This window comes from Rhinoderma darwinii, chromosome 11, assembly GCF_050947455.1.
Source record: "Rhinoderma darwinii isolate aRhiDar2 chromosome 11, aRhiDar2.hap1, whole genome shotgun sequence".
In the NCBI taxonomy this organism is placed as follows: Eukaryota; Metazoa; Chordata; class Amphibia; order Anura; family Rhinodermatidae; genus Rhinoderma; species Rhinoderma darwinii.
The window spans coordinates 69,109,004-69,122,262 of NC_134697.1; the positions used below are offsets into that span (position 1 = coordinate 69,109,004).

Genomic DNA, 13,259 nt, shown 5'->3' on the forward strand with positions numbered 1-13,259 from the left:
TTTTTGTTTCCGCTACTGTTTGTTTTTATTTATTATCAGTCAAATAAAATAAGGATCGTTTTAAAACGGATAGCGGATGCCAAGCCTCTTTAACATCTACATCTGTGTTTCCGTTCTACTCTGTCAGAGGTGCAGAACAATGAAAATACCAGAAGTGCCGGTTCCGTTGCATTACGGATGCCATCTGCGCCCAATGGAAACAATTGACTTGGTTTCCGTCATGCTTTCTGTCATTTTGACCGTAAACAATAGCCCAGCACTTTCAGCGGGATCTGTGACGGAGGCCCCTAACGGAACCCGCAACGCAGATGTGAACGCATCCTTAATTACTTGGCAGCACCACAGTGGAGGTACTACATGGCCGTAGTGTGCGAACCATCTGCTATCAGTACTACTAATTATACAAGGGTATAATTTGTGTCACTAGGTCTGGGCACAATCCTTAGGTTTTGAAGGTGTGGTCCATAAAAAAAGGGGAGGGGTTAGGGTGTGCTAAGCAAATAAAAAATTAGCAGTGGACATGCTTTTATGCTGTCATGGTTGAGACTGAATGAGCTAACCATTAGGCCGGGTTCCCACGGTTCGGATACGCTGCGTGAAAACTGCAGCGTATCTGACCTGGAACCCGCAGTAATTTCCACTGCAGAAAAAAAAGCGCTGATACTTACCCCCCTCCCCCTTCTCTGTGCTTAGTCCGGCCTCCCATGATGACGTTGAAGGCCGTATGAATATGCAGCCTGTGATTGGCTGCAGTGGTCACATGGGATGCAACGTCATCCAAGAAGGCCGGACTGCAGGAAGGAGAAGAGACTTATAGGTAATTTTATTTCTTCTCTTTGGAGTTGCGTTTTTTTGCGGCGTAATCTCTGCGATTCCACCGCAAAAGTCGCAACACATGGCTCTCTGTTCCGGGTTTTTCATCCCCATTGAATTCAATGGGATAAACCCAGAGCAGAAAATCAACAAAAGCACAGCATCAATTGACATGCTGCGGATTTAAATAACGCACCGCAGGTCAATTTATTAACGTTTACACTGCAGTTTTTTTTACGCAGGGTGGGCAAGAGATTTTCTAAATCTCATCCACTTTGCTGATACTGTAAACGCGGCGCAATTTCCTCACAAAATTCCGTTGTGGAAATTCCGCAGCGTTTACGCTACTTGGGAACCCGCCTTAGGGGGAACACGCACAGCGTAAACACTGCAGAGTTTTCACATTGGATTAATTGCGGAAAATTTCTACCGTTTTACAGTAGCAGCAGTGTGGGTGAGAGTTCACCGAATCTCGTCCCCACACTGCGGAACAATAATGCACATAAATTGACCTGCGGTGCGGTTTCTTCAACTGCAGCATGTAACATAATGCTGCGGAATCGCAGCTCTTCCTTTGCGGGTTTTCCCATTGAATTCAAAGTAGTGTGTTGCGACGTTTGCAGTGGAAACACAGCGATTCCGTTGCAAAAATCGCAAGTAAGAAAAAAAAATAATTAAAGTTATACTTACCCGGAGTTTCCAGTTTCCTCAAGTCCGGCCTCCTGTGATGACGTTTCATCCCATGTGTGTCACATGACCTGCAACGTCATCCGCCGGCCGTACTGCGCGAGTATGAATGTTTCTATTAAATTTTCCCACGCTTTATGCAGTGGAAATTCCGCCGTAAAGCACACCACAATGTGATGTGGTTTTTCGGGTGGCATTCCCTGCGGTGTTCAGGGCAGATACGCTGCGAAGCTTGACGCTGCATATCCGCCCTGAATACCATGTGACTGTTCGTACCCATAGGGTGCCTAACGGCTCTGGATTTTGAAGATAAACCACGGCAGAAATCTGTAGTTGAAAATTGCATTTCTGCCTTGAATTGGCAGGTGGATCCACACGTGGATTAGTTCCACTGTAATTCAATGGAGCTATTCCGTGTCTTTTCAGCGTGTAATCTGCACCACTAATGAACGCGCTGCATATTTGAAATTCTGCGCCGGGTCATTATTCTGTCCAGATTTTTTTTCCAGTGCATGTGAATATAGATACCCCATTCACGTACGTTGCTGGCAGAACTCTAGGAGATATTGTCAATATTCAGGCACAGAAACCACAACGTGTGAACATGGACGTAAATTGCACGTACATGAGATAAAATAAGTCATTTTTCAGGCATTTCGGCCGACCATTGTTAAAAAAACAACAAAAAAAGTGATTTTCATGATTGCAGACTTAGGTGATGGACAGGTTGGAATATTTGGACAATCCCACAGATTGATTGGCCTAATTTTTATTGTTTTATGTGTGTATGACCGGCTTTATTGTGGCTCCCAAAAAAAGTCTCCCTTGGTTTTGAAGATCTCATATGGTATTGGTAAAGGCATTCTAGCTAGTGTTTCCATTTTAAAATCGATATATGTACTAATGCACATTTGGTCTGCGTGTCTGGCATGTGTGGTAAATCCCGCAGTTGGCATTATCAGAATGGTAGGAGGTCTTTTTATGCTGGGTCTAGAGCATGCTCAGTATAGATAAGATAAAGCAGTCTGTGAAGGTGACCCGTGCTTATCTAATCTGAACCGCAACAAAAATTAACGTTTTTACGACTTGACTTAATGCGATCCACGGTTTAGATTCTTGAAGATTATACTTGGCCTCCATAAATTAAGATTAAATCATAAGAAATTTGGTGACTGTCTGGAAGAATTTACAATCGTGTGTGTGTGTGTGTGTGTGTGTGTGTGTGTATATATATATATATATATATATATATATATATATATATATATATATATATATATATATATATATAATAATATTCATGGTGGTTAAATAAGTAACTGTTTAGCAGGCGGCTTTAATTCCCCATATACTTTATTATTGTAGGAAGGGTGACTTCTTGTCCGGGCTGATACGTCTGCTGCACCATTCTTTTAAAGAGCTCAAGTTTCTTGCTAAATGTGGCTGAGGGAAGAAGAGGGGGGAGCAGGATCAAGTTACACGTTCTGCGTTCCAGAGTTTGCAGCTACACTTGAAGACTGGAGCCATGCTGACTAGGAGAGAATATGCAATCCCTGCATTCAGCACAGCCCTGCCCCCACTCTGGACAGGGGAACAGGGGAAAAACATAGGGTTTACAAAAAGGATTTCTTTTCTCGCACACCAGAAAGAAAACTCTTTCGCTCCTGGATTCGTCCCCCTCTTTCCTTTTTCTCCTTGCTCATTCAAAGAGTATTGTGTGGAAATAAAATATGGGTATATGAGACTGTATCCTGGGCCTTGGAGTGAGAATATTGTTTTTTAGAGTTACATTTCTTGTATGTTTACAATATTGTTATAGCGGTACTCTGGGTCTATATTCATACAAATGACTTACAGCAAGTGTTTAAGTGCCCGGCATCAGAACACTAGGCAAAAGCTGAACTGTAACTTAAAATATGCAATATAATTGTCACAATTTGGTCCTTGAGGTGTTGCAGCAGGGACGCAGATGTCGGGGGGTGCGGGGGAGAAAGTTTGGGCATGTTGAATTTCAACATGCCCGATCCTTTGGTTATTAGATAAGCCGCTGCTAGAAGAGTCTATCTAACCACGGCTTTCTCCCTGAGGACATATGCACAATTGTGCATGTGTATAGAGGAGTCAGGAAGAATATCTATCTTGGGCTTCGTTCACATCTGTGCCAGTGTCCCGTTCCGTCAGCGTTTTCCGTCGGAATGGGACCCTGACTGACACAAACGGAAACCATAGGTTTCCGTTTCCATCACCATAGGCTTCAATGGTGATTGATCCGGTGCCAATGGTTTCCGTTTGTGTCCATTGTGCAAGTGTTCCGTCGATTTTGACGGAATCAATAGCGCAGTCGACTGCTTATACATATGGATACATTTCTTCACATGTCGATATGCATATATTGGGAAACAAAATCTTAACAGCATTTCCTTATCAGGAGAAAATGTACAATAAAATCTTGTGAGACCAATTAGGCTACATTCAGACGAGCGTTTCAGATTTGCGCACGTAAAAATGCATTTTTTTTTTTATTTTTATTTTTTTACATGCCTGTGTGCCATCAGTGAGCATTATTGCATATTGGCATCTGTGTGCTTTGTGTGTTTTTTGAATCACTCAACTTTTTTTTTTTCCCATTTCTGCTCCACACTTACAAAAACTTAACAGGGCATCCACGTGCTTCAGTTTAAAAAGTGGCAAAGTAGAATTAACCAACGCAATCCATGCTTGCAATGTAGGAACCTTTTGGAAAAGCGTGTGTGTGTGTGTGTATATAATATATATATATATATATATATATATATATATATATATATATATATTTTTTTTTTCCTTTAGCATAGAATAGGAATTTCATGAGAGAGCTAAGACTCTGTCCACGCAGAGTTTCTTGGCGCTGTTTTTGATGCGGAAACCGGGCCAAAAAAATGGCTGAAACACCTTTCATTCATTTCAGTGGGAGGCAAAGGTGTTTTTTTCTCGCCAGCGGAAAAAAACGCTTGTGGGGAAAAGAAGCATCATGACCCTTCTTCAGGTTTAACTGTCTCTAAACTCCCATTGACATCAATGGCAAAGAAAGGTATTTTGGCTGCCGTTTTTGCCCTCGACGCTCAATGGCCTCAGCGGAAAAATGCGGCAACAGAACTTTGAGGCAGGTTTTTCCGCCTGCAAAAAAAATCAGTGTGATTAGGGCCTAACAGCGAAAGTAGGTATAATTTCCTCTTCCAATAATAAGAGAACAGTTCTGGGTTAAAGTATACGAGGTGTCACCAGATTTTGCAACCCCTATCTGCTATTGCAGCAGATCGGCGCTGCAATGTAGATTACAGTAACGTTTTTATTTTTAAAAAACGAGCATTTTTGGTCGTTATGACCATTTTTGTAGTTATGCAAATGAGGCTTGCAAAAGTCCAACTGGGCGTGTATTATGTGTGTACATCGGGGCGTTTTTACTACTTTTACGAGCTGGGCGTTCTGACGAGAAGTATCATCCACTTCTCTACACAATGCCCAGCTTCTGGCAGTGCAGACTCACAGCGTGTTCTCGAGAGATCACGCTGTGACGTCACTCACAGGTCCTGCATCGTGTCGGCCACATCGGCACCAGAGGCTACAGTTGATTCTGCAGCAGCATCAGCGTTTGCAGGTAAGTAGCTACATCCCACAAATTACGACTAAAGAGCGTGTCTAAGCTGGAAATAATGGAACCTGAACTGAGTCGGATCTGGTGTTTTGGATCGAAGTTGTACAAAAGTAGCTATTTTATAGTCTACCACCACATCCTCGAAGGTTAATATACCCAGAATTGCCCACTCCCTAGGATTAGGAAGTCTTTGTAACTGTGGCAGAAGCGGGTTATAACAAAGCAGTGTTCTAGCCGACCAGGACACCTCTTCTGAGCTGAAGAGTAACCATGATCTCTGCCAAACCTTCAGAGTAGTCTGCGTTGGGACTGTGTGTATCCTGGGGGCGGGGGGGGGGGGGGGCTGTCTATACATAGAATTCACCAGGGCTTTATAGGAACCGAAAAGTGAAGCTTCCAGCTCAGTACAGGGATTGAAGTGTCCATGAATAAACCACCACCAAACATAGACCAAGGAAGTAGAGATTTAGATTCGGGAGCGCCAGCCCACCATGCTCAGTGAATAGTTGTAGTGTGCCCAGAGAGATTTTAGGAGTGCCCCCTGCCCAAATAAAATACTGAAAATCTTTGTCAATATTAGAGTAGAGTGATAATGGTAGCCATATTGGAGAATTGTGAAAAAAGTACAAAAATCTAGGGAGAGACTTCATTTTAAACACATTCTGCCTGTAACTGTGGGAGGGAGGTGTTTCCATCCATCAAAGTCCATCTTGAGACGCTGTAATAAAGAAGTGACGTCCGGTATCGAACTACAAATATCCGAGCTAATCACTATGCCTAGATAGGTAGTTTTGTCCGCCCATTGCAGTGGGAAAGGAAGTGCAACCTCCCTAGCCGAACAGTCTTTTACCATTACTAAAGATTTGGACTAATTTACACGAAGTCCAGAGAAGGATGTAAATAAATCAAACAGATATCATCGCCCTTTAGAGATGGACCTGGATCGTTGAGGAATAGTAGTGTATCATCCGCGTAGAGAGATGCTCCTCTTGTCCAGCCGACTCAAAACCCTTTATAGCAAGGGAGGCTCTTATGGCTAGTGCCAGTGGCTCAATGGCCATCTGTAAACGTTAGTGTCAAATGTAAATGATTATTTTTAGGTCCGAATAAAAGATGTGGTTAATGACAAACAAGTGAAATGTTGTTCGATGGCTGCACATGGCAATGGCACAAGGCAATGATTGGGATCGTTCAAACGATTTTCGTCCTGTGTCCTTAACCACCTTCACGTATTAAATCTTACATTTGCGCTATAACTCGAATTTTAGGCTTATGGCATTCCTCAGGTTGTCTGCTTTCTGAAAATATATAGGTTGTGGGGTGCAATACCTTTTTCGAGGTGTCTGGTCCTTGTAAACAAACCCACATTTTTTTTTTTTATAGAACAAACATTTCCATCATTAAACCAGATTTTTGATCCCTTAAAGAGAACCTTTCACCTCCCCAGGTTCAGGGGGTTATTTAAATATTGGGCGCCAAATATAACGGCACCGATATCTAAATAACGGTGGGAGGTAGAAAAAAAAAATGTAAAGTGCCCCAGGGTTTGCAGCCCTCCCCATTACATCCTGCACTCAGCTGCACATATATGAGGAGGTGAAAGGTTCTCATTAAGTTCCGGTAACATTTTGGAAGAACATGTATGTAGATAGATATAAATGGCATACATTAACTCTACACATCTTGAATGTTTATTTTTTTAGGACCTGTTGTGTTTCCAGTTTAATGCTTGGGATTAGATTTTAGCCACAATCATGCATATTAATTAATGCGTTTTTAACGAAAAATACACTTTTACACACAATTGCCTGGAGGCGCCTGTGTGTATAATGTATAATTGTGATGATGTGCTTTGTGTTTGGGGGTTTAGTATTCACTTCTTATGCAGTGTCCTTCACGCACACTTTTTGTGTGCCATTTTTTGCTAATATTGAGTTACTACCTGCGATTGATTTTACTTTTTTTGCTGGCTTTTTTTCACTATGCAAGTCATGTGATTCAAAGAATCGTAGATAGAAGCTTTTCTTGCATGGTCGTTGTCAACCCCACATAGCAGTTGACTAGTAAATAAAATAGCATTGTCTTGTATATCCATACACACAATGTTCTAACACTTTAAAACTTGTATGCATTTTATAGAAGAGCAGAAGCTCCATGAGAACAAGCAGGCATTTATATTACAGGTGTTGTAGCTGAAGCCTGCGATCAATCATCAGTAGAGGGTGAGGTTTATGTCTGTCATCACTCATGGCTTGGGATCCTAGAAGACACACCTTTCTAACTTCGTAATAAATACTCTGATTTTCAGTGAGCAGACAAGGGTTTGGACTTACGAGTAGTGGCAAATTGCAGGGATTTATTCCAGGAGTTGACGGTCTAAACGCAGTCAATCTGTATCGTACATCATATCTGATGAACGCTTCCTACCTTCCACTTCATACTTTTTTATTTTTTTTAGGGTCTGTGTACACACAGATTTGTTGCAGACATTTCTGCAACTACACAATCCATTCAATACACCTGAATGGGATGGTTTCTTCATATGCATGGATTTCTGCCATCCCCGTTAGGGTATATGTAACAGTCACAGAAATGTCAACAATAAATCTGTCACATGTGACTATAACATTATACTGAGGTTTGTATTATTATATGAGATCTTTGATTATTTTTCCCCACCCACATTATATGTGGCTTATCTGTTGCTAGAATCCCATTTATTCCACTGTATCGCTTCCTTGTCTGTTGACAGCCCTTGAAATGTACTGTCTAAGGCTTCATGCTCATGACCGTAAAAACTCCCGTTATTACTGGTCGTAATTACGACCCGTAATAACGGGCTCATATACTTCTATTGGCCACGGGTACCTTCCCGTTTTCTTACGGGAAGGTGCCCGTGCCGTTGAAAAAGATAGAACATGTCCTATTTCAGGCAGTAATAACGGCACGGGCAGCCCATAGAAGTCTATGGAGCTCCCGTAATGACGGGTGGCTACATGTGTGTGCCCGTCATTACGGCAGCGTTGCTAGGCGACATCAGTAAATAGTCACTGTCCATGGTGCTGAAAGAGTTAACTGATCGGCAGTAACTCTTTCAGCACCCTGGACAGTGAATTCCGATCAGAATATAGAGTAACCTGTAAAAAAAAAAGAAAAGACGTTCATACTTACCGGGAACTTCCTGCTTCCTCCAGTCCGGTCTCCCGGCCGTTGCCTTGGTGACGCGTCCCTCTCGACAACCGGCCCGACATCCCTGGATGACGTTTCAGCCCATGTGACCGCTGCAGCCAATCACAGGTCAATCACAGGCTGCAGCGGTCACATGGACTGCCGCGTCATCCAGGGATGTCGGGCTGGATATCAAGAGAGGGACGCGTCACCAAGGCAACGGCCGGGTAAGTATGAATTTCTTTTACTTTTACCTCGGAAAGGGCTGCCCCTTCTCTCTATCCTGCACTGATGGAGAGAAGGGGCTGCCGATTAGTGCAGTGCAATTTTGCATAGAAAACGTGCCCGTAAATACGGGTGGAATACGGGTGACACCGGAACCATATTTACGGGCACGGGTCCGTAAATACTGGTGCAAAACGGGTCGAATACGTATGACACCGGACCCGTATTTACGGGTGGGAAAAAATATGGTCGTGTGCATGAGGCCTAAAGGACCTATTACACGGGCAAATGATCGGGCAAACGAGCATTTATATGAATGATATAGCTGATGAGGCTGCTCTTTTATGCAGAATTAAAAATCATGGTTGTCTAGTTGTCTACAGCACGTCTCCCTGTGTAATCATGGAGATGCGCTGCCGACCTGATGAGTGTGTGGGGATGATCGCTCGTCCCTATACATAAGCAGTCGTTGCTCTGTGTGAAAGGAGAAAAGTGCCAATCCGCTAGCGGTCTCATTCATTAGTTCTCATTTACACCCCTCCCATCGGGCCATGTAATAGGACCATAAAGGCCCTTTTACACGGGCCAAGTATCTGGCAAGCGAGCGATGATGTGAATTGCCCTGTGTAAACAAGGCAACAATCAGCTGTTAAACTAGCAAATGCTCGTCCATCGGCTGATTTGTATAGTTTATGCTCCAAGAAATATTCTGGTTGTCTGCAGTACATCTTTATTTGAGTATTAGATGATAGGAATGTATGAGGACGAGTGATCATAGTAATGATCGCTAATCCTCAAACATAGCTCCTTGTGAAAGGAGCAAACGAGCGCTGATCAACAAGCTGTCTCGTTGATCGTTGCTAGTTTACATGGCCCATGTCGGGCCGTGACAGAGGAGCGAGCAGACGCAATAGAGACCAGAGCATACCAGTATATGTAAATATTTGTACTTTGGAATTGAATCAAATGCTTGCTCAAGGTCCGTTTAATGCTTAAAGGTGGCCAGACTGTTCCAATAGCGAATGTGACGACAGGGATTTATATGGAGCATGCCAAATTTTTTATTTTTATATGAAATTGGTGAGAAACATCCTCTATATTAAAGTCTCCATATAAAATAGAAGGGACAGAATGGGTCCACAACAACTAATCATGGGTTTTGTTTTTCACAAGACTAATTTCCGCAGCATTTATTGCCCGTCCACACGCTGCGGAATTGCCAAATTTTTTCCCTGACTGAATTTTGGGCAGAAAAAAAACGCAGCAGAATAAAGTAGCAGCAAAGTGGGTGAGATTGAACAAATCTCATCCATGTGTTGCGCAAAAATTCAGAGCAGAAATTGACCATTGGTGCGTATTTTTCGGACCGCAGCACGTCCTTTCCTGCTGTGGAAAGTGGCCAGAATTGTGGCATTTTTCAGAGATGTTTCCATCTCCTAACTTTGTGAAAAACACAGCAAAATCCGCACCTTTTTCTGTCGTAAAAACTGCAGGAAACGTTTTTGCCGCAGCGGAATTTTTCAACAGAATTGCTGCAGAAATTTTCTGCAGCAGTTCCTTTGTGTGTGGACAAGCCCTTACGCATCAACTAGCAGACAATCCGCACCATTTCATGCGTTTTTTTACTGTGGAAAATAGTGCGCATTTTTACTGAGGTTTTTTCTAAGAAATTCTGCAGTACATCACAAAATTTATGAAATAAATGACACATTACATTTATGAAAATTAAACTAAAATCTGTGTCGGCAAGTGGTTTTAAACGGTGTGTTTCAGTCATAAGAGATTGATGGCCTATTTTCATGCCATCAATATGTGTTCGGTGGGGGTCCGACTATCGGCACTCCCCTGCCTATCGGCTGCTTTGAAGGGGCTGCGGCGCTCATTCGATCGCTGCTTACCCTTCATTACTGTCACTTCAGAACAGCTGGTTGGTGAAGGTACCGGGAGTCGGAGATATTGATGGCTTATCATGAGGATAAGCCATCAATTTTGTGACTAGAAATCCCCTTTAAACATATGTTCAAGCATGTCTTTGTAGCCGCAGAAAGAACTTATTGCATATGCAAATTAGGTTAAGTTCCCCAAGGGCTGTCCTAAGCCCAGCAAATGCTCCAGCTCTCGTGAGTGATACCTGCCCAACGCCTCCCCCTTGGCCTTGATTGACTGCTTCAGCAGTCTTCGATTTCACAGCCATTAGCTGCATGCTGGAGACGTCAACCAAGGAGGAGGCATTGGGCAGGGTTTACTCGTGAAAACCGGAGCACTTTTTGGGCTTGCGATTTATTTATCTTCTCCTCTTGGAACCCACTCCTGATTTAAAATATAATAAAAAATACTGACCAAATCTGCAATGTGTGAAGACGGCTAGGTCAGTTACTGAAGGTATTCTCAGGTTTTTTTTTCTTTGTCGCTCCTGTTACGACCAATGAAACAAAACTCAGAAGTTAATGAAGTACAGCAGGGAAAACTAGATATATATATATATATCTATCTATCTCTATTTTTTTTATCGTTGATAGCTTGTCTATATATGGACAGTGACGTCAGGAGTTTCCTAGCCCTGGAGTCCCCTAGCAGAGCATCAGCTAGCGCTCTGCCCTAGGACATCAGCGCTAGGGAAGCTCCTGAAGTCACGGTCCATATTTGGACAGTGAATTCAAGAGCTTCCCTAGGGCAGAGCATCAGCTAGCTCTCTGCCTGGGGACTAGCACTGCTCCTGACATCACTATCCATATATGGGCAGTGACATCAGGAGTTTCCCAGCGCTCGAGCCAGGAAAGGGAAGTATAATAATTGTTTTTCTTTTTTATGTTACTCATTTTTATTTCTTTGTTTTTTTTACAGGTTTGGTTGTTGGTCTACTTCGGATTCGAGGACTACTTCGATGACGACTGTTTTCTTACTCTCCATAAAATAGTTTATATTACTACTGCCTAAGTAAAGGTCGCTGTCTTACAGTGTCCATTACTAAGGAGGGGCTTAGTGTTAGCTGGTGAAATAGCTAACACTAAACCACTCCCATTATTACCCCGTTACCCACCAGGGGTACTGGGATGTGCCAGGTATGTTCCAGTATCTGACCATCTGTAGTGATGGCCGGGCATTGGCGTGGCTCCAGGCTGGTATTATTAGGCTGGGAAAGCCCAAATACTGTGCCCTTCCCATCCTAGTAGTGCTTGTCTGCTGATCTGTTTTATCTGGCTAGTTATTAAAAATAGGGGGGGAGGCACATTATTCTTTTTCTAATTATTAATTTATTTAGAAAAAAATAGATACCAGCCAGATACAACATTTCAGCAGCAGAGTAGCATTACTAAGGTGGAAAGGGCCACGGTTTTTGGCTTTTCCCAGCCTAATACTATCAGCTTGCGGCCGTCCCAGTTCCCGTCCATTACTACAGCTAGTAGAGTACTGGATCGTACCTGGCTCTTCCCGGTACCCCTGATGGTGTGGGTACCGGGTTTATAATTGGAGAGGGTTGTTAGTGTTAGCCTTTTCACCAGCTAACGCTAAGCCCCTCCTTAGTAGTGGATGCTGTCAATCAGACAGTGGCCGTTACTAAGGCAGTAGTAATATAGTTTAAAAAAAATACAGACCTAAAAAAGCTTTCTTTTTATTAAAATGTAAAAAAAAAAAAACGCGCAACCCTCATTAGCCATTTAATTGAGAATAGAATAACAACCCTCTAAGTAGTCCTCGAATCCGAAGTGGCCCAACAACCAAGCCTGTAAAAAAACACAAAATAAATAATTAGTGTCACATAAAAAAGCTAAACTATTATTATACTTCACTTTCCTGGGTCCAGCGCTGGAGCCATGGGAAACTCCTGATGTCCCTGCCCATATATGGATATTGTTATCCGTTATATGACAGATTTGGAACTGCGTTGTAGTTTCTTTTATAAATGGAAACCGGGGTGCAAATATGAATGTTGTATATTTACAGGTGTTTTACATTTTTATATAGCTTGATACTTGTGCATCTACATTTGTTGGATTCTTTGAATAGCAAAAGGTGAAAATAGTGAAAAATAAAATGACGTGACAGTACTTTTTTAAGTGGCAGTTCTATAATATGTTGTTCAAATGCTCTGTGGGTAAATCAGTCTATATTCTATAAGAGCAGATGTTATTTGATATTCTCTGCAGGGTTACGATTCTCTGGCATCTACCTCAGAGTAAACAATTGCACGTTACAAATGACTTATTCTAATGGATTGGAAAAAAAAAAGGAGTTCAGTAACCTTGGGAGGAGGTCACGCGGATCCTGGAATTTTTCTTTAGTACTGCCATGAGTAGATAAGATTACCCACTGGGTGGTGCAGCTGGGATTATTGCAGGATTCCATTTTATTTTTTGAATTGGTTTTATCTGTTTTTTGGTTTATGCTTCCAACGTTACATTTACTCACAAAGCAAGTAAAATTAACCCAGTGCTAAAATTGTTTACTGAATGTCTCTGCTATAGGCAAGATCCAACAGGTAAAGGCTTTATATTGTCACGTTAACGTGTGTTAATACTTTTCACACAAGGTCTTGTTTTTGTCTTTTGTAGGTCTGCAAAAATATGCATCAGTTTAATACTGCATTGGAGTTAATGAACTGGGGCAAAATCGCTGTTTATCTCTCGGAGGACTCTACTTCCCAGTGCAATAGAATTAGGTAAAGTATTTCATTATCAGTAATACTTCAACAGTGCACATTCTGCCATATTTTCATTGGGGTAAAAGCAGC

The 13,259-nt window shown here is 42.3% G+C and overlaps 1 protein-coding gene across 2 annotated transcripts in view; it reads left to right on the top strand.

Moving 5' to 3' along the window:
• The window catches only part of BMPR1A (bone morphogenetic protein receptor type 1A), a 108,353-nt gene that overhangs the window by 28,297 nt on the left and 66,797 nt on the right, over nucleotides 1-13,259 (top strand). Inside the window, exon 2 of one of the 2 annotated variants that reach the window (XM_075841716.1) lies at nucleotides 13,081-13,187. The exons of the other annotated variant lie outside the window; for it this stretch is intronic. The gene's annotated coding sequence lies outside the window, so the exon portion shown is untranslated. The remainder of the gene's footprint in view (nucleotides 1-13,080; nucleotides 13,188-13,259) is intronic. 2 annotated transcript variants of the gene reach the window in all.